Genomic DNA, 20033 nt, shown 5'->3' on the forward strand with positions numbered 1-20033 from the left:
TGAGAGAGGTCCGTGACACTTCTAGTTGGACTTGGCACATTGCACTTGATTGTTTCGTGCTGGCCGGCTGGAACAATGAGGAGGAGTAGGAGTACAAGATGCAGTATAAGGACGAACACCGGACGCGTGCACAGCTATTTTATGACCTCTACCGTTCACAGCGTGGCAGGAATTCCGTCAGGGCTCATCCTGAGTGCGAGGTCGAAATGACCGAGGAATTCCCAAGACGGTTCAACGAAAACCAGCGTTGAACCACGGCCAGTAGCGTCACGAGAATGTGTTTGTTTGTACACTAGTATTGCATTTCGAGTTCGTACATGTACATGGCTTTGTATACATGTACGATTTCCGCTCCTTACAATGTGCACATCTACATGTACATGTACATGTACATGTAAATACAATCACCAGTCATGTAGGCACTGGCGGATTCTGCCGGCAGAAAAATAGGCAGGATTCCGTACTTTTTCTGGTAAGTTTCATGCATGTTTGGTACTATGTTGATAAAGAAATGGAGCAGAATTCGAGAAATTGCCCGCCATAAGGTTTGTATGATTCTGCCAATTTCACTGCTTTTCGAGCAGAATCTGCCACCTTTTCGAGCAGAATCTGCCACCTTTTCGAGCAGAATCCGCCACCTTTTCGAGCAGAATCCGCCACCTTTTCGAGCAGAATCCGCCGGTGCCTACGGATGATGTAAATGTACATGTAAAGTTTTAGTTTTAATTAAAAGTACCAGCTAAACCATTGTATGCCGGCAATATGGCCAAGATCTCGTGTCATTATGCCAATATGGCCGAGATCTCGTGTCATTTCAGTACATGACTCTAGTGTGATACTGATGGCATTTAGTTTCTGTTTCGTCTATATTTCCCACTTTCCGTCCCTCCCTGCCCAGGCGGTGCCAACTGAGTTGGCGTCTTGCCTTTGAAATCCGAAGTACATGTACATGTACATTGAATTGGATTCGAGCCGGAGTGAGAGGCTGAGGGTTGAGGGCCTTGCCCGACGTTTTTAGATGCAAAAAAGTAGCAATTAAAATTAATATTTTCGTCGTCCCTTGTTTTGGAAAACCTTTCGAGTGTTATGTGTGTGTGTGTGTGTGTGTGTGTGTGTGTGTGTGTGTGTGTGTGTGTGTGTGTGTGTGTGTGTGTGTGTGTGTGTGTGTGTGTGTGTGTGTGTGTGTGTGTGTGTGTGTGTGTGTGTGTGTGTGTGTGTGTGTGTGTGTGTGTGTGTGTGTGTGTGTGTAGACACAATGTCAATGACCCGCCGTGCTGTTGAGAATTGGTCCGTCTGTCCATCGTCTTATTCATGGTCACAATCCTTGAACTCGCACATCTGAATGATATGACAGCACGCTGTCGCAGTCGCATGGCTAATGAAACACTGAGTCAATGAATACATACACACGATAAAGGAAGGGGTCATCACATCCTCTCGAACGTTGCTAAATATACATAGTACATTGTATATGACATTGTATTATGAACAGACTTCACGGCCACGCAATGTACAGTGTACATGTACATGTACATATTATACATGTAAAGTATATTCTTTAGGGTAAACACGCCCATCCACTTCATACATCATGCACACCCAATCACTGGGGTCGGTGGGGAAGATGCTGGAAAAAGGGCAGATTCTGCTCGAACAGCGGTAAAATTATAATTGGCTGAACAACAAAAGGCTTGTGGCAGGCCAATATTGAATTTTTCCCTTCTCCTTTGTCATTCATTACCTTTGTTTGAAACATACCGGAAGGAACTAAATTCGGCCAGTTTTTCAGCCTGAATTAGTCGCCAAGGGCCAGTGTTAAATGTACACAATCATGTACATGGTTATGATGATCGCGTAGCAATTCGTGAAAAGGGCAAAATGTCTGTTTGCCTTTTCCAGCCACCTACATGTACATAATGTACCAGCAAAAGTCAAAGCAAACCGAACACACACATTGCAGCTGGGCTAGGACCGTCCTTCAAAGCTACACTGGCTGAATCATTGCGCTTTGAGTAAATGTCCCTAGGGACGCTACAACGTATGTGCATACCCAGTACATGTACAGTTGTTCTGCTATTCGGAGGGCATGACTACTACCGTCAGACAGTATTTCGACGGGCTGGGGATCCATCCTTCCCGATCTACACGAATACATTTTGCAAGCGTAAACATGACACTGCAGTTAAATGGGAATGCCTAATTTTTCGATCTGTTGTCAAGCAGACTACACAGGCAACAGGTGCTTACCAAGGCACCATGCTACTATTCCATGCATCAGCATCTTCGATAAAAACCGTAATTGTAGTCGGCGAATTATTTTGGCCAGCCCCAAAGAAGGCAGTTTTTCTGGTTGAAATTATCGTCCACGGATGCTGCAATGTACTGAAAGGTGAAACAATTCCACTTTTAGTCCTGTATTTCATTTCGGGCGAAAACGTGTTAGATGAAAACGACGAAATTACATTGTATTTTTGTAACATATTTTTGGTCCTGAAGTTGGTTGCTCCAACGAGGAGCACACGCTTCTTGACGAACTTGACACTTGACTGACTCACGACTGCCATCCGGAGCACACGAGGAGCACGTCGCACCTTCCGCTCGGCAAACCTGTAAGAAAGCACCACTCCCTGCTCAATACACAGTGTTTCGGGGAATTCACCCCTCATCAGTTGAGCTTGAGTAGGCTGAGGAAGATTGTGCCTGAAAAGCACCACTTATATACTGCTCTCCAGGCCAAACCATCACCAGGGATACAAACTTACAGAGACGCTTTGTTTCCAGCGCGACAAACACCTCGTGAAGCCCCAGGTAGCAGCGTGAGTCAGAGTCGCTCATGGAGTTGTGCTAAACAGACGTTGAGAGCCAGTATAGCTATTCACAACGCTGTCACCTCCAACAACTAGTCGCACGTCCGCGTGCTCCTCGTTGGAGCAACCAACTTCATGACTATTACCGCCGAAGTCGCAACTTCTAAGTTCATAGTTTTGGTCCTTTCGTTTTAAATTTGAACTGTATTGGCTCACTCTATTCTGTGGTTATCATCCAACAGTCGATTAGCGGCCAAAGTTCCTATGCATGCCATTGACTCCCTTGGGATTCCCACAGTTTTTTATGAGATGGCAAGTGGGCCTGGTGGTCACACCACCAAAACCAGTGTAGTGTGCTGTCATTCAGAGCAGATTAGCATGAATGCTGTTGACCGTGCAGGAGTCCTCCTAGGGACCGGCGGATTCTGCTCGAAAAGGTGGCAGATTCTGCTCGAAAAGCAGTAAAATTGGCAGAACCATACAAACCTTATGGCGGGCAATTCCTCGAATTCTGCTCCATTTCTTTATCCACATACCAAACATCCATGAAACTTACCAGAAATTATACTGCCTGAATTCTGCCAATTTTTCTGCCGGCATTATCCGCATATGCCTAGTTGACCGTGCAGGACCAAAGTCAGGAAACATCTCCCTTATTAACTTATTTTCCAAGACACAAAGCACACTTCGAAGACAAAAACTGCTGCTTTACATGAACTCATTGCTTCAGGGAGAAAATTCGATATTAAAGCAAGGAGCTAGATACAGTCAAAGATGTATAACGGTGCCACGGATTTCAAAGTGACTTTAGTACAAGAGTTTCAACTCGTTGCATTCTACCCACAGTGGCCAAATCTATAGTCGAACCGTTTTGGGCAATGAGCACCATCGGCTAAAGTACATGTTTTGAGCGGAAACACTGGTAGCTCCGTTGCCTATACTAAGACTACACAGTATTTTCGTGACACATCACCGTGGCCTCTCAAGCGCAACTCTAGGGTATGTAATATACTACGTGGTATCGAAGATGAGGGTGCGAAAAGGCATCGTTTTGGACAGTTTAGTTTCTTGGTAGACACAAAAGGGAATACAATAATCCACCTACAGGGATTCGTATAGAGTTGTTCTTAGTCCACACGCTTGCGCACATGTACATGTACCTGATGATGATGATTGTACATGTACGTACAAACACACACACACACACACACACACACACACACACACACACACACACACACACACACACACACGCCTACACACATACGCAGAGAACAACACAGTTGCAAGTCGCATCACATAGTCAACTGTGAAAGTCACTTCCAAAAGTGCTTCATCCGATGACCCCCAGTGGATTCAGGGTAATGCAGTAGGTACTAGTAAGTGAAAGTTACTAGTACATGTATCATTAAAAAGAATTAATTATTTAGATGTGAGGTAGCACTAGCGATAAGTCATAATAATTTTCAATCTGAATATCATCTTAGCTGGTTGCCTGCCTCTTATTCCATTCAGCGCAACTTTAGAAAGGTGTTTATAAGAATTTCTTTGGAAAATGTAGCACATGGCAGAAATATGGATACAAGCATGTAATTGTATTGTATACGGCGGCGCTGAATAGTGACAGAAAGTATTCGGATAACGTTGACGAAATAGCAACACACTTTAGAAAGGACTTGTATCGTGCAAATTCGTGCTAGATAGCTACAGGTAAATGAACGAGTTGTATCAGGTGTACTTCTCCAGTGCAACATAAACACCACAGGAGGCGTAATTCTCAAGTTGTTATGGCAAATACAAAATCTTCGAACGGTGTTTTGGAATACTCACAATACGCCTCACCCTCCACAATTTATGCCACGGATAGTCTGCTGCTTTAGATAGGATGCTGGACTGACAAAGCTAACTGACTGTCATGGAATAGTGTACTCGTCTAAGGGTATGACAATTGGTACTATTTTATACTCACACGTTGATGAAGGTATCACCGGGTTCAATACGAGACTCGTCCATCAAACCTCAGGCTATATGTACGTGTTTTTGCTCCTTCTTTCCACATTACGCAATATTGGCCTTGTTTGTGAATTATCGTCAGACGAGCCGGGGCCGAGGATAGCATTTCCCAGGAGCTTAGCCATATCAGGGCGGGCGGGGTTTTCCGCTTGGGAAGCCGATACACTGGTTTTGTCTACGTGACTAGCTGAAGGACTGATTCTGGCCACATGACCAGCCGGGGGACTGAGTTTGTCCACGGGACTAGACGATAAACTGGTTTTGTTCACGTGACTAGCCGATGGACTGATTTTGTTCACGTGACTAGCCGGGGGACTGGTTTTGTCCGAGGGACTATCCGATGGGCTGGGTTTGTCAGCGATACTAGCAGGTAGACGTGGAGGTCTTACTTTGACGTTCGGTGTTTCCTGACAGTCATCCGTACTCTGCATGGTGCTGCGATGCTTGGCAAGCTTCTCGGAGAGCTCCGCCTCAAAATAGGACTGCACTCGGCTCGGTGGGACGCCGTGCTGTGACATTGTAGCCTGAGCTGCAGCCTCTGCCCATTGCAGCTGGTCCTTTAGGCTGTCGATCTCCTCGTGCGCCGCGCTCAGTTCGCGTTTAGTGTCCTGCAGCTCGAGACGCAGAATTTCGCAGCGATGCTTCCAGTGTGCTGCCATCTCCGGCGTTATGCCCACGCTCATACTCGTGGGAACAGGCGGCGACGGCGAGTGAGAACGAGAGCGGCTGAGGGTGCTGAAACGGTTCGTGTTTGCAGAATGCAGGCGGCTCATCTTGCGCTTTGGCCGGCCGAGGCTGTTGGTACCAATGGAGGAGGCTGGCTGTTTAGAGGCACTGCCATCTCGGGAGCTGGCAAGTGTGGATACTTTGTGGTTTGCATCACGCGGAGGACCACCCAATGCGAATGAAGGCGGGAAGGGAGGTCGTGCCGGTCGCATCGAGGGTGGTGTAGCCAGAACACGAACGGCCGGATCTGATTTCCGTCTCCCACCTCCTTGACCAGCTGTCATCATGTTACCCTTCTGTTTGGCAATTGACCTTGGGGTGTCGTAGGTTACAGCCGTCTTGATGACTTTCTCTGGGCTGCCCGGAGAGCTAGTGCGCGAATATTGTGATCGCTGTGACCCAATCATCAACATTCCCAAACTTGCACTCATTGCAGTAAGGTCACCGTCCCGGTTCTGCGTTGACCTATGGCTTTGATGCTTAGAACGATGACGTCGCGGACTGCCTTGTGGCGAACAGAATGACGTAATGGAGGACGGTGAGCTGCTGGCCAAGGGGGAATCCCCCGAGCGGTGATTGGGATGCTGCGGACTGTGCGAGAGCTGCTGGCAGAGGATGTCATGACCGTTGCATGTTGCATCTTGTCTGCCGAGGTTGCGGGTGAACTTGGTGCTGGTGGCGGAATCCGACGAAATGCCAGCCGATGGGTTACGAGCTCTGGGCTGGACGTGTGTTTGCATGTCATCAATGGACGCATACCCTACAGGTGTGGTTGGTGTGACTTTGCGTTGTGGACAGCCTGCAGAACCATCACTACCCAGACCACTCTCACTATGTGTACCATCCGACTGCGACATCACGTGACGAAGACTGGCGGCAAGCTTGTCCGCTGCCACGCCACCAACTAGGCGAACACCTCGCGGTGTCTTCGGCGGACTGGGGGCTCCATCGTCGGCGACAGCGCGTTTCACGGACCGTGTGGATGGTTTCTCGACGGGTGGTTGCAGTTGTGCGCTGAGCGAGTGCGGCTGAGCAGGACGCAGTGTGCGTATCCTAGCATAGTCCGACCCTTCCACCATCACTTGCAGTGCTTTGAGCATTGTCTTAGTGTCCAGGCCTATCTGGACGCAGTGCACCTTGGCGCTCAGACCTCTCGGCATCCGCAGCAACTCCACGTCATTCGTCATCAGCAGATTGTGCGTGGGCGTAACCTTCAACACCTGTAGCTGCCTACGCTGTCCGGATGACGCACTGCCGTTGGTGACCTTGCAGGCACGCGATGGCTTCTTCAGGACAGCCACACGACACGGAGTGCTCAGCAGTCCGGCCTGCATCTCGTCCGCCAAGCGAGCCAGTGAGTAAGAACTGTCGGGAAAGTCTGCGCTGAAGCCACAATCAGCAGTCACCGGCAGCAGGATGGGCTCACGGCGAGCCACGATGACGTCACCTCCACTATCCTGTGACGCGTGCCCGTCAGTATCACGTACAGGCTTGAACCACACGGCATACTCCACGTCATTCTTCATACACGTGGCAGTACCGACGATTAGATGATCGCCCGCCTCCACACCGTCCTCAGCGCCCAAGGCATCCGCGCTGTAGCCGCCCAGGGCGCGAACTCGGTCCGGTGGGCTAGGTGTGGAACGCATGACATCCGCAACCGTGTCAAAGCGTTGACCATCGTGTTCTGGTTGAGTTGCGAGCAGCTCAAAGTGACACAACTCGCCTAAATGAGCCGCACTTTCCTCGAACACTGTGGACGTTGCGGCTTTGGATGGTCGGGTGATCACAGAAGCTTCCGGAGTATCTGGATCCTTGAAACGAACCAAATGATCCTGCTCCAGCTTTAGAACCGTGAGCTTATCTCCAGCACTTAGAACCCGGGGACTTGTGGGTCCGAACATGATATCATCAAGCAGCCTTACGCGCAGTGGAACTTTGTCCAACGGGCGCGCCTCCACCAGGCTTTTGAGTGGCATTGCTTGTTGCTCGGATGCTGCTACAGATGCAGGACTGCTAAGGGTGGATGCCAGCGGCTCCTTGCCCTCGCCGGAGTCCTGGGATCCACGTCGCGAACGAACTCCCGCTATAAGCGCCCCAGCAGATTTCTGGAATTTCTGCCTCGTGCTCGCCTTCCCTGGTCGTACGCGGGCGGATTTGGCTTTCCAGCTGGGCTCGCTCTTTCCACGCGTAGCCGCAGTGTGTTTAATGCTTTCCTTAACCGTAGCCAATGCGCCACTTATGGAGGCGCGACGATGCTCCTGGGAGGCCAAACCCGCATTGATCTTGCTTTGTAATCGTAGCTGTCCTTGATTGACAACGCTAACGAACTTGATGCTCTTCTTCTTCACCTTCTTGCGAACGTGCGACCAGCGGTCCTCCGCCGAGTTCTCCTCCTCTTGGTCATCAGCTTCATCATCGTCGAGTGGCAACTCGAACTCTGGCCCCACCTCATCGCATGCGTCTAGCTGCATTTCGGGCGATAGAGAGTCGTAATGCCTGCTTGTTTTCTGCAGAACGGCTGCCACGCGAGGTCCGTTCGTTCTGCGCCTGTTCTGGATGCGTTCCAGTGTGTTGTGAATTTCGTCGAAGACCTCCTGGTGTTCCCGATAGTTGGGGCCCGGGCAGTTTAGGCTAGCTCTAAGAACGGGTGAGAATAGGTGGCTTTCCTGAATACCACCCCTCACATGGACAGCTGTTGGGGACGACAGAGCATGGGCAGCAGCCATCACGACCAAACACTGCCTTCAGCGGGTGATGCACCTCTGGACAGCTCCGTGGAAGACGGCTTGAGTGCAGTTGAAGCACAGCTGTGCGGCGACACTCGGCGACGACGATGTGCTCTATCTATGATTCAGCCCTAACCACACATCCTAAGTCCAGGCAAACATGAAAAAGCTGCTAACACCTCACATGTGACCAGGACGAGGGACGAAGACGACACCACTACCTAACGGAAGCTTCCTGCAGTTCGCCACAAAGGTGCTTTCATTCTCCTTCTCACAACGCCAACAGAAAGCGATTGTCCACTTCTGTCAGTAGTGAAACCGTCTAGGGAACGCAATGATCGCTCTTTGCTGCAAGCTAGGCTCTCTCCTGTCAGCGTCCAAACGCACTGCTCGCTGGATGACAGCCTGGTCACAACGATACGCTGAGAGAGGGCGCGTTTGCTATCTAAACCAGTACGGAAGAGCGATCCCAAAAGAGCGAACGCATCGCTGAGGGCGATTGGAAGCGGAGATGAGATAAGCTGTTGTGTCACTAGGCTGGTACGAGTATCACAGTCCCGACCTAATAATTTTACCTGCAGCAGCACTATGCAATCCCTGGTCTTAGACTTAGAAGTTAGAGTGAGCTGTTTCTAGTCACCTTATGCGGCACAGAGATAGCGACTACGTTAGAGCACCTCGCTGAGTGAACGCACGGCGTGTGTAGATGTATACTCGCTTTGCCAGTATGTACCGTGATGGACCCTAGCCATGCACAATATTTGGTGAGGGATACCTTCTGGCATGGACGGAATAGAGGTGATGGAACACCCACACATGTACATGCACAACTGCACTAGTAAGCCAGTGCGGAACGTAACTTGTAGCCTTGCCCGGCCTGCTGGGTCGTAACGAGTAGAACACGCACAGAGGTGTAGCAAGGAGAACCACTACATCGTGTACTGCCGATGCTGCTAAAGATTCCTAACGGTCGCCATACAATGAGCCAGCACAGGACACCATTGGCATTGCTGGAAGCCAGGGCACGTCGATATGCCGATCGGTTGGGGGCAGGTTACACAATAAGCTGTACTATTCCAGCCAACCGTCACGAACACCATTGCATCGATGGTACGGTGAAGTCATAAACCCCATAATACCCATAACTGATTTTTAATTGAAGTAAGATTGCAGCAACAGCACCTGTAGCGGCAGCAGCAGCTTCATGTTGCGTGCGTGGAGATTTTTAAACATATTTTGTTCTTTTCAGTGATACAGAATGCAAGGGCGGCTGTTACATTCGTGCTTCGTTATCAATATTTCATCATGATTTGGATCTACGAGTCATATGGAGCATACACTTTACCTGTACCTGTACGTCATTGTATGTACTGGTACTGTCTAGTAGGTTGTGCCAATGCACGTACACGTACATGTACATGTACAGTCATCATGGTCATGACTCATGTACATGACTGTACTAGCGTTAATACTTGTTGGAATACAACTGCCTTTTTTCATTATGCTATGTGCAGTGGGGAAGAATATGGTGGCGTCCAGATGCAAACCAAGTCGCAGAGCCATGCCGACAGAATCATCACCCATCAGTTAGCTCATTCGCATCTAATGCGCGAGACGGATGCCCTAGATGCCCCACCTCTCTTTCATGGCGAACGCCTCTCTGTGGTGTGTCATGCTGGGCGACACAAAGTATTCACGTAGGTGTGCGGTGTAGGACGACACAAGGTGTTGAAGTATATGTACATGTACAGGTAGGTGTGTTTTGTAGGACGACACAAGGTGTTGAAGTATATGTACATGTACATGTTGGTGTGTTTTGTAGGACGACACATGGTCTTCATCGTCCCATTATTGTTCACATCATGCTTACTTTACACATGGTCTGCGACCTACACTACAAATACTACAGTGTTTTCCTTCTCCTCCTGTAGAGACCTGGTATGGTCTTCGGTGGGGACCTGCAGGTAGTGACTGATTTCCTGTAGCGGCTAACCATGAGTGCATCATCAGTATTGATGCCTAATGATGGCTCTGTTTGTGCATGCTACGTCATGGCAGTAGATCCCTATTCCAGCTGCTCGTCTTCCCTTCTGCCAAGTGTGTCTGTACAGCAATACTACACTATACGTCTACACTATCAAGTATCATGTACGGCGTGCACATACACACTGTACTCTCACATCCCAGCTATCTCCTAATCTACCCGGCTGCACCCGTAGACCGTAGACCGTGGCGGTCGCCAACCGGCGCTACTGGAAGTCGGCGTGCTCTCTTCTGCGCATCACTAGTCTTGTTCTAGCTCTAGTCACGTGCCGTTGTGGCAGAGCTGGTGGTAGTGCTAATGCCGTAATGATAGCCACCACTTCACCAGTGCCAGTGGCAGTGGTAGTCCTGGGGCTGACTACACCGAGTTCCATGCTCACTGAACACATCCAAATGACAGTGGATAGCCTGTAAGTTAGGCATTGGCGGATAATGCTCGAAAAGGTGGCAGATTCTGCTCGAAAAGCAGTGAAATTGCCAGAACTATACAAACCTTATGGCGGGCAATTCCTCGAATTCTGCTTCATTTCTTTATCCACATACCAAACATGCATGAAACTTACCAGAAAAAGTACCGAATTCTACCAATCTTTCTGCCGGCATTATCCGCATACATGTATGCCTACTGTAAGTGTAAGGCACTTTTCTTAGTTCTAAAATTTAAATGGACATGTTCGTAGCAAAACAACGGCGTTGCTACCTACATGTAAATTACTGCGAACAGTGTGACACGATTATTAAACCTTATCATTAAATTTTGTTGTGCGTGAATTATGTACAGGACATGTGAGGTGGGTAACTGCAACTACCCAAGCCAGGGCGTCTAATTGAATGTGCAATATTGGTTACACAGCGTCTTCGGGGGTGGGGGGGGGGGGGGGGGGGAGCTACAGTTGAAACTGATCAACGTGTACATGACATTACATGTGTGTTTTTTTCCTTTTTGAGGATCTATAGATAGAATTTACACACTATGCCGAAAGGAGAAGGCCAAGCGGGTCACGTCATATATTTTAACGCTGAGCTTCACCCCAGCACAATACTCAGTAGAAGGTTCAGCAGGTGATTATAGGATACAATGTAGGACAGACCGAGTGTGTTTCTCTACATGTACAGTGCTGGCAACTGAAATCCGACCCCTGAGCGATGCGTTCACATTCTAGCGCGCTCTGTTTCGTAGTTTTACTATCCTACGTGGTGGCTCTTTGCGATGTGAGCGCACTGCTCAGGGGTCGGATTTCAGTTGCCAACACTGTGTATGTAGCTGGAAACAACTGCTCACACATTTCTAGGGCAGAGTGTAGCACGCAGACAAAACAGCGCTGTCCAGACGTTCTCTTCTGTTCACTCCCAGTTTCGGGCATGGACACGCATCAGACATACGATGGGTCGGATGTTTGCTCACGCTAGGCCTAGGGCACTTTGATCTGGCTGGGCAGGATGACCTGCAGGGTAGTGCAGGGTAGTGCAGGGTAGTGCAGGGTAGTGCAGGGTAGTGCAGGGTAGTGCAGGGTAGTGCAGGGTAGTGCGGGGTAGTGCAGGGTAGTGCAGGGTAGTGCAGGGTAGTGCAGGGTTTGACACTGTATCGGTGCAGGTGTTTAAATTAATTAAAGTAGGTACATGTACATGTACATGACTGTTTAACCAACAATGGTTTAGATGTGCACTCCAGTGTATAGCAACAGCCAACCCAGTAAGTAGTCCAATCATGTACCGGCTAAGTGTGTGTCTATATCAGTCAAACATACATGTACATGTACATGAATTGTACAGGTGCCTGATAGCAATAAAGAAACCACTGACTTCAGCGTTCAGCGGGGCATGATGGTTATGGACCACATTTGCCCTTACACTCGTGGCCTGTTGCAGAGAGTAAGACTGAAAAGTGCTTCACGAAAGAGTTCAACACAATCATTATTAAATTTTTTGTTGGCGGGGGTAACACAATCATAATGGATCCCTCTGAGACCACATTCATGGCCATACATGTACTTGCACCACGTACAGGTACAGGTACATGTACATGTATGTTATAATGTGGTGCAAGTACAATGTACTGTCTCGTCATACCACCACCAGATCTACAATGTACTATAGTACATACATGTACATGTAGAAGAAAGGCATTCGAGCTGACGGACTTGCCACCAAAATCATCATCTATACAGTGCATGATGGACATGTGCTTCGATATACTGCCATCTGTTAGGCAGTAGCCATCTGTCCTTTGTTAGGGACCATACACGTACATGCCCTGCTTCCGGTTTAGATATGTGCGTGTCTGCTGCTGCTGGCATGTACGGTTTGTTTCTAAACTGTTATTTTTGAAACACACGTCACAAGTTGTGATCAGGATGTGAAGAACCATTCGAAGTAAAAAGGCCAATAATGGAAGTACCGGTATGCAAAAGTATGCGAGGTAGCAAGAAGAAAGTGTCTGCTCCGAACGTCGGAGCTCGCGCTTCCTGCCGACTGGCTTGTAGAGACCGGCAGATTCTGCTCGAAAAGGTGGCAGATTCTGCTCGAAAAGCAGTGAAATTGGCAGAACCATACAAACCTTATGGCGGGCAATTCCTCGAATTCTGCTCCATTTCTTTATCCACATACCAAACATGCATGAAACTTACCAGAAAAAGTACCGAATTCTGCCAATTTTTCTGCCGGCAGAATCCGCTGGACCCTACAGTGGCTTGGGGTAGCAACTACTAGCAAGAGTACAATACTTACATGTACATGTATAACTACTTGTAACACGGGCTACATATACATGTACAAATGTATGTAACTAACTTACTGTACTTTACTTCTTCTGTTGCCTACGTACTTCAAGTACATGTACATGATTGTACATTAAAAAAAGTAAATTATCGTATCCGTTCCCGAAGGGAACTCACGACGGCCGCTAACACCCGATAAACCCTAGCGGCAGATGCAGCGCCTAACGGTGGGGGTGAGTGGGTAAGTCTCACAACCACTGGCACAAGTGCCGAAAGCGACCCCATTAGCTGCATCCATGTACCCCTTGTGCCTGGCCACAAGTTCCCAGTTGACTGTGGGTAGCAGCACGGCTGGAAAAACCGCTCCCAGGCAGGACTTGAACCAGGTACCTCTCGTATCTCAATCATAGTCTTTGACCAACCCACTATGCCTGCCTGACATTGTAATAGTTAAATATTCAGTAAAACCTGTAATTAGCGACCACAGTGAATAGCGACCAGCCAGCCTGGTAGTACCGACCACTTCGCATGTCCAAGTACGTGTACGTACTACATGTAGAATATCTGGAGTCAGGAGAGGATCACAATGCCCCCCCCCCCCCCCCCCCCCCCTACCCACCACCCACCACCGACGGTCTGTCGCCTGAGCTTGGTCTGCCCAACTAGCACAGCTACGACTTCCTGTTTCTTTTACCCTTTTACATCAGAACTCATAGGTAGGCCTATAGCATAGGGTTGTGTTTCCTGCAGAAAAATAGATTTTTTGTGTGCTGTGGACGTGGCTCAAACAGGCATGACGAGCCAACGGGTTTTCAGGTGCGAACTTGCGAAGCCAGGAACTGAGTTACTACACTGCAGTACTGACAACAGTCACAAGATGGCCTTACTTAGGCTTAAAGGACTTAGGTGGCAAAGTAGTTACCGGTATGCGGTGTAAGTACATGTAAGTGTATTGTCAGGATAACATCGCCACCTTCCACCAGTCAGACATCGATATGTCACTACATCATCGACATACATGTACATGTGCAATGTACAGTGCTGGCAACTGAAATCCGACCCCTGAGCTGTGCGCTCACATCGCAAAGACCCAACACGCGGGATGGTAAAACTACGAAAATAGAGACCGCTAGAATGTGGACGCACCGCTAAGGGGTCGGATTTCAGTTGCCGGCATTGTACTGTAGTCGATCGGTAGCTACAACGATACCACGCATGTTTCCCTAATACCATGATACCACGCATGTTTCCCTAATACCATGATACCACACAAACATGTCCACCTACAAGGCTACAGGCTACGCTTGAAGTAAGTTGTGGCGAAGACCGGCCCATGTCGCTATATTCAATAATGTGAACCGCTATCTATATCCAGGTGACGCCTACTAGTGCGGACGGATGGCGTGAACTAAAATTGTACAGGTACACTGGGTGTCAGCTTGTGGCAGCTAATTAAAAAGGTGCAAACACAGTTCTCGGAGGGTACTACGGCGCACGGATCAGAATCATGTGATGTTCTTGACTAGGCTCTGTGTGCATGCACTATTACAGAACAGTGTTGGTTTCCCAAACAAAACATTCCATCAACACAGGCCAAGTGTTATAATCAAACTTCAAAGTAACCTCGACAATAATAGTATGAAAAAGGAAACAAAAGAAAAGCGTGCTTCATAGTAACAACAATAATTATAATAATTATAGCTGTTGTTGGACAATCAGGGTGACGGCTCTTTTTAAACACACACAAAATTGACTGTGTCAAGTAAAGTCGGCGGAATAGCGCGAGCTCCGGTGTGGGGAGCAAACCCTTTCTTACAAATCATCGCCGAAGTCGCAACCACTACTTCGTACAAAATATGTACAGGCAAAATAAAGGACAAGACTGAGAAGCAAGAGGAGATTACAGTACTGGTTATAATGGCCTGGAATAGTCATCGGCATCTGAAATAGTAATAATTAGGCCAGGGTAGTGCCCAGTGTGCATGGTACAGACATTGATAGAATGTCTTAGAATTTGGTCTCGGCAGGTGCAGCATTCGAGATCGCGCTGGTGCCGGACGGCAGTGTAAATAAGTGATTACTCTGTGAAAGGTTACAATTGGCTGCAGTGGAGTCTCCATGGAGATTGCATGGCAAATAAAAAATATCTATAATCGGATGAAAGCAAACGTTCTATGCTGAAAACAATGGAAGAGGAAATAGTGCGTTTCGCTGTGAATTATTCAATATTATACTTTCAAGCGTGAGTGAAAATGCAAAGAATTGTTAAGAAATGCTCCTGTTGGTTTTCAACATCACAGAATACAATATCAAGGTGAACCGAGCAGACTCGACGGTCTAATATTCGGCCACACAACGCAAACAGTAAGTCACTTTGAAACCGTGATTGTGACGACAGAATATGCCCCATGTGTACAGTAAAATATGTCATCTTCAATAAAATTAATTGTAAAAAGTGAAGTGTGTGCTCCTAGCAAAGTGTTGATAAACTTGTGTTTGAAATATTTTTTTTAATATTCTGCATAGCTTTCAAGGGCTCGTGCAATAGCTCGTCATCCACCGTGGATGCAATGGTGAGCCTGTAGTCTTAGGTATGTCAGTGACAGAATTATCTACACTTGCTCCACCAAACCAGATCCGGCCAGTTTGAGGATGATGTCACGATGAGCCCGCTCCTTGACACCCAGCTGCTTCTCCAGCGTGATGTGATTGAGGCTGGCGAATGACGAGCCGTCAATCTTGTGCGTCTTGAAGATGAACTCGTATTGGCCAAGGTTGTACGCCTGTAGCAGCTTGCAGACCTGTTGCACGCTCAGATCGCACACGTCCACTCCGAATTTGCTGCCGTCGATCTCGTTCGGGGCACTGTACGACGCCGAGAGCCGGTTCATGTTTTTCTTGAGCAGGCCGAGCTGGGCTTGTAGCTGGGTGCACGCTTGGGTCTTCTCCCGCAGAATTTCCTGGCAGATTCTCAGCTCGTCTTGCAGCGAGTTGCATCGCTCCTTCCAGAACATGACCCCTCGGTCATCATGCACGGCAAGCAGTGGATGAAGCAGATCTTCGGGAGCAGAGCCCTCACCATCGTCAAACTCGGTGAGGTACTGAACAACGTCACCGTCATCGGGTTCGCCGATGTCCTCCACTGTCTGTTCCCATGGCTTGCCGACGTGGCGCAGTTGAGGATGTGATTGCCGCTGCTCCTGCGTGTCGGGACACTGGTGTATGACGGCGGGGACAGGCTGCGAGATTGTGCGCGACAGAGCCAGGAACGCAGTCTTCGCATTGCCCGCTGCACGGCGTAGAGGTGAGCGAGGCGACGGAAGATTATCACGACAGCCACGCACTCCGCCGTGCGCCTTGGGCTCTGCTGCAAGGCCTGGGGGCGATACCACTTGCAATTCATGTCTAGCAGAGGCACTCTCAGACCGCTTGTTGACAGCTATGGTGGGCTTATGGATGTTGTTGATGGTTCCCTCGCTTTTGACTCGGCGCCGTTGAGAGCAATCGCCATTGGAGTCAGATAGAGTATCCTCTTCTTCCTGGGTGGGAGATGTACTGGGTTGTGCGTTGGTACGCCGTAAAGGAGAATGCATGTTGCGAGGCCGTGCTGCTGGTGGCGATGAGGGTGACTGCTTGCCTTGTGTAGTTGCGGCGGCAGCCTGCGGAGATTCCAAGTAGTCACCTGGGCTGGGAGATTCAAAGCGGACTTCGAAGCGCTTGGACTGATGCAATGAGGGTATCGGGCCCACAGAGATTCTCGGTGGTGATCGAGCTGATGAGGTTGATGAAGATTCCTGATCCAACTGAGGCGGAAGTAGATTTGGCGTGGAAGCCGACGAGCGGGTTAAGACCTGCCGCTTTGGATGCGAGTCCCTGGCATTAGCGGCCTTGAAACGACGCGTTGTTCGATTGTGCGTGGAGCGCTTGGGGGGCTCAGGCAGTGGCCGTAGAGTAGCATGCTCGTCAAGATGTGGTGACGTTGCGTCCGTTGAATGATACTCCGAGTGCGGTCTCTGTGGTCGCATTTGCCGCGGCGAGCTCACGCGGGCATTCCAGTCTGGTACTTGGATGGTGGGTAGTTGCGGCGCAGATTTCCGCGATTGAACGGGGATCTTTGCGGCAGGGTCGAATCCGACGGCTGGATCACTAGCACCATCCACAGACATCCACCGTGGATTTTCTGGGTGGGACGCGCTGGCTACGCCTCCTGCTACGTGTTGGCGCTTCAATCCCATGCCATTGAGCATGTTGGGTGGCAGGCTTGTGGGACCGCTTTGTATGGAGTGTGCAGCATTGGAGTTTGCTGTCCCGTTTATCACACTATCGTCCACACTGCGGACCAGGTGCGTGGCACGAGGCATAGGTGCTGCTGCTGCCGTTGCTGCTGGCGCCGCGAACTTCACCTCCGTGAAAATGCTCAGCAGCGGAAATATGTTCCCACGCCCTAGGATCACCATTCCCTTCTCGTGCATATCCTGCAGCTGCTCATCCATGGTTACATCATCCATGATGTCATCCGACTCCAGCACCCGCAACCATGCATGAAACTGGCTCACAGGCAAAGTGTAGAGCTGTGCGCCATCCGTGCCGAGAACCTCAGTGTCCCGTGTATACTGGATGATGACCATATTCACCGGCTGCTTGTCCTGGTCCGTCCCGCCGTCTTGCCACAAACGACATGGAATATCAAACTCTGCATTGACCTCATCGTGGCTGTGGTGAGCTTCGCCGCCATTGCTTCCATTCCCTGTGCTCGTACTCTTTGTGCTTTCTCTCAGATAGCTTGCAAGCCACTGCACATCCACCACCACCTCCATCACACAGACAGGTACTTGGTCCCAAAGGCTGCCACTGATCTCTATGCTCTGCTCAGAGCCGTCTATACCAGTTGTGTGAAACGATGGATGTTCCGTGTTCAAGTCGCCCACTGTCAAGACCCTTCCCTGGGAAAACCCCTGCGCCGCCCGCTCTACTCTGATGCGCAGCTTGTCAATATCACCCTGACAGTATGGCAGAGACTCACGCTCGAACTCTCGGACACGGAAGATCAAGTCATCGACGCTCACTTGAACATTACACAAATCTCCCGGCAAGATCATCTTGGCGTCAATGGCGATTTGGGCCCCCAGCGGAGCCGACGGGTTTGCCTCAGCTATCGAATGCCGGTAAAGCATACCCGTTTCTTCTCGTTCCATGAGAAGCGATTCCGCTCGTTGCCCCGACAGAAGCCGCAACGTCAGCTGCTTCTCGCTCGAAGGCGACGCTTCTTTGTCTTGTCCCTCTGGGCTTGGCGAACCAATGGAGGAGGCCTCAGCGCTTGTTTTCGGACAGAATCCATTCTGCAGGCAAGCCGGGGGCTTCTCCACAACCTGAACACAGCACGGCAATACGTTTTGACCTAGTACTTCTCTCAAAGAACACATTCTCCAAGCCTATCTGGAGGACAAATTACTAGATCGATCTCCTCCTATCCTCGACGGTTCGTCGTTGTTTCTTCTGCAAAGCAGAGAATACCAGTGTGAAGTGCTCGCTGTATCTTTCAGACTCTAACCTAGCTAGTGACTGGCTTTGCGGCTACGATTAGCTCCATTGGAAAGGATTTTCCACAGTCCGCTGTGGCTGGAGCAGACCGTTTTCATCCGTGCCGCGAGCATCAGGTGTCGACTGTTTCGCCAGGAGTTCGGTGATGTTATCAACACGCATAACCAGACCGTGCAGTCTACGCGGTGCAAAAACTCGCCTACTACTTGAGCAGAGCTGTCTCAGCTGGGTGCGAACGACAAATTGACGACGAAGTAGGATGCACGTTTCGTTTTTGCAACAGCCGAGCACTGTGCTCAAAACAACAAAAGTGGTACTTGCAGAACCACTTCGCCATCAAGGGCGATACACGTGCCTCGCTAGTGCAGAATTGCGGACAGGCCGTAGATCTACAAGACGTGGACTCCACTCATAGAACTAACTATTACTTACTTGCCCGCGGCCGCACGTAGAGCACAGTGCTGCTAAAATAAAATCCGATCTGGCAGGTCAAGTGCATTGTAAGTTTTGCGCTCTACTCCAGTGCATGCACAGCCCAGTGTTCACGGGTCTGGGGCTGTGTGGCGCCCTGGCCCTGTGTGGACTCCCTGGCCCTGTGTGGACTCCCTGGATCGGATTTCATTGAGCAGGACTAGTACATACATGGAGTTGTGGTGAACACTTGCATGACATTGTAGATCAGGTGTATGTTTAGACGCTGGTGGGCTGTAAATACCCTGTTCATGATCCAATACGGATCATGTTGAACAGTCACTGTCAGTCTAACAATTATTATGACTGTGCAAAGGGCTGAAGCAACTGCAGTGAAGGCCCAACCCATGAAGCACACCAGCAGGTCCGTACGCAAACCTGCATCTTGATACTGATAGTGTGGTACCCACCCTGCCAAAAATGCTCACAGCTGGGTCCGCCGCATCTTCCGCTGGGTTCTGCCAGTGCAAGTACTAGGCGAGCATGCCGAATGTCCGATATTCTGCCACGCATCTGAGGATACGATTTGCCGCACAGTGCGATGTATGATATCGGATTGCCGGTCTCAAAGTGTCAGTGTAGACCTACATCAGTACATGACATACTACACTTGGTCCCATCCTCAAGATATGCAGCAGATTGGAATGTTGCTTTCTCATGCCGTCCGATCTTCATTTGACTATCGGATGCCCAGCACAACAAAAGTACACGGAGGCTGCCGCTCCTGTTCCGCACCGCTAGCGCTAGCGCTGCCTGTTTGCAATGGACCCGGGGCCGACCCGAAAAGACCAAAACAACTCTAGTACTAGTGTAGAGTTCACACATTGCGTCACCATGGTCCCCTTCACTGATTCATGCCGTCTCGACCTCGACGACCAGCATAGCAATGCTGAATAACATTATTATTGAAAGCCAGTGCATCACTTCGAAGTTGAGTGCCATCGGGTGTTATCAAATTGCAGATGCTACACGATTCAACACAATCA

Source organism: Sycon ciliatum, chromosome 6, assembly GCF_964019385.1.
Source record: "Sycon ciliatum chromosome 6, ocSycCili1.1, whole genome shotgun sequence".
NCBI classification, from domain to species: domain Eukaryota; kingdom Metazoa; phylum Porifera; class Calcarea; order Leucosolenida; family Sycettidae; genus Sycon; species Sycon ciliatum.